The sequence below is a fragment of the Magnolia sinica genome, chromosome 6 (genome assembly GCF_029962835.1).
Source record: "Magnolia sinica isolate HGM2019 chromosome 6, MsV1, whole genome shotgun sequence".
NCBI lineage: Eukaryota > Viridiplantae > Streptophyta > Magnoliopsida > Magnoliales > Magnoliaceae > Magnolia > Magnolia sinica.
The window spans coordinates 104381721-104383453 of record NC_080578.1 but is presented as its reverse complement, the minus strand read 5'-3'; the positions used below and the strand labels follow the sequence as shown (position 1 = coordinate 104383453).

At 44.5% G+C, this 1733-nt stretch overlaps 1 non-coding gene across 1 annotated transcript; it reads left to right on the top strand.

Moving 5' to 3' along the window:
* The first annotated feature begins 767 nt into the window (after positions 1 to 767).
* On the top strand, positions 768 to 839 carry TRNAW-CCA (transfer RNA tryptophan (anticodon CCA)). The gene has a single exon. It is a non-coding gene; the product is annotated as a tRNA-Trp (tRNA).
* Positions 840 to 1733: the final 894 nt, after the last annotated feature.

The window sequence follows — 1733 nt, the reverse complement described above, 5'->3', positions numbered from 1 at the left end:
AACATCAAGGTGGACCCCACCTTGGAATTCGTGTCCAAACAACACGTTAGCGTGTGTTACACTGACAGAAGCAGATTGGCTGGTGTACCACACAACACCAATATGGCTAGTGTGTTGATGTCACTAAGTTATGTAGGTCCCATCATGAAGTATTTGGTTTATCCAAATCATCTGTCCATTTGGCGAGCGAGCTCGTCGTAAGGCTTGAGCCGAAAAATAAGGCAGATCTAAATATCAAGTGGACCACACTGCAAAACGTAGTGGGGGATTGAATGTCTACCATTGAAATCATTTTGAGGGTCACATAAGTTTTGGATCAATATGATATGTTTTTCTTATTCATCCGAGTATGTGTGACCTTATGAACAGATTGGATGGAAAATAAATATTATGGTGGGCCCTACAAAATTTTTAACGGTGAGAATCATTGTCTCCACTGCTATTTGTAGTATTGTTCCACATAGAAGGATTTCAACGGCTCGGCCTAAGGTAGGTCTCAGCTTGGATTTGGAATTGTTTCAGGTTGGGCCGTCACGCCGGCTTAATTCAAAATTCTAATTTTCTGGCTCAAACTTAGCCCATTAACACCCTTATCCACATGCCCTCCTTACCGAGTGAAATCATGAAAACTCCGCCAACTCGATGTGACTTAAGTCACTCATGAGGCTGATGATAATCTTAATAAAAAGCATGACAAGACTCATTACTCAATACATGGGTTTTTATTAGTCCAAATGTATGATGTGGTAACATGAAGGATCCGTGGAGGATCCGGGGCGCAATGGTAGCGCGTCTGACTCCAGATCAGAAGGTTGCGTGTTCGATTCATGTCGGGTTCACTAAGGGAACCGTTTATCATATTCCCATAAATGATAAACCATTCCTTTGTATTTAAAAATAGATGATTAAAAATAGAGAACATCTGATTCACCAGCCTTTAATACGTGACCCCAGCGTTGTTCAGGCCAAACGGCATGACCCGGTAACAGTAGAGTCCCTTGTCAGTGACAAAGGTCGTTTTCTGCCTGTCTAGGGGATGCATCGCGATCTGATTATACCCAAAGTAAGCGTTCAAGTAGGAAAGCAATTTGTGTCCTGATGTGTTGTCTACCAGCTGATCAATCCGGGACAATAAGAAGCTATCTTTTGGACATGCCTTGTTTAAGTCTAGTAGTCTACGCATACCCACCATTTTTCGTTGGCCTTCTTGACGAGGACCACATTTGTGATCCATTCGGGATAATGTACCTCCTCTATGAAACCGACATCGAGTAGAATGGAGACTTCGTCGACTATGGCTTCATACTGCTCGGCGTCGAATGGTCTCCTCTTTTGCTTCACGGGTTTGTGATCTGGGTCCACGTTCAACCTGTGGACCATGACGTCCGAAGAGATTCCGGGCATATCTTCATGCGACCATGCAAAGACGTCTTTGTGCTGCCGTAGGAAGGCTAGCATTTCGGACCATTGCTTAGGGTTCAGTGATGTTTCGAGCCAAACAGTTCTGCTCAGGTTCGCCTCATCGAGTTGTACTTTCTCTAGGTCTTTCATGGATGAACCCTCTGCAGGTCTTCTGGGGTCTGGCATGTTGATGGTAAGTGCTTGCTTAATTGACCCATTCTTTACTGCTATAGCATAACATCTCCGAGTTTCGCGTTGATCGCCTTGGAGGTATCCTATTCCGCCCTCAGTGGGAAACTTCATCACCAGGTGATAGGTGGAGACGACTGCTC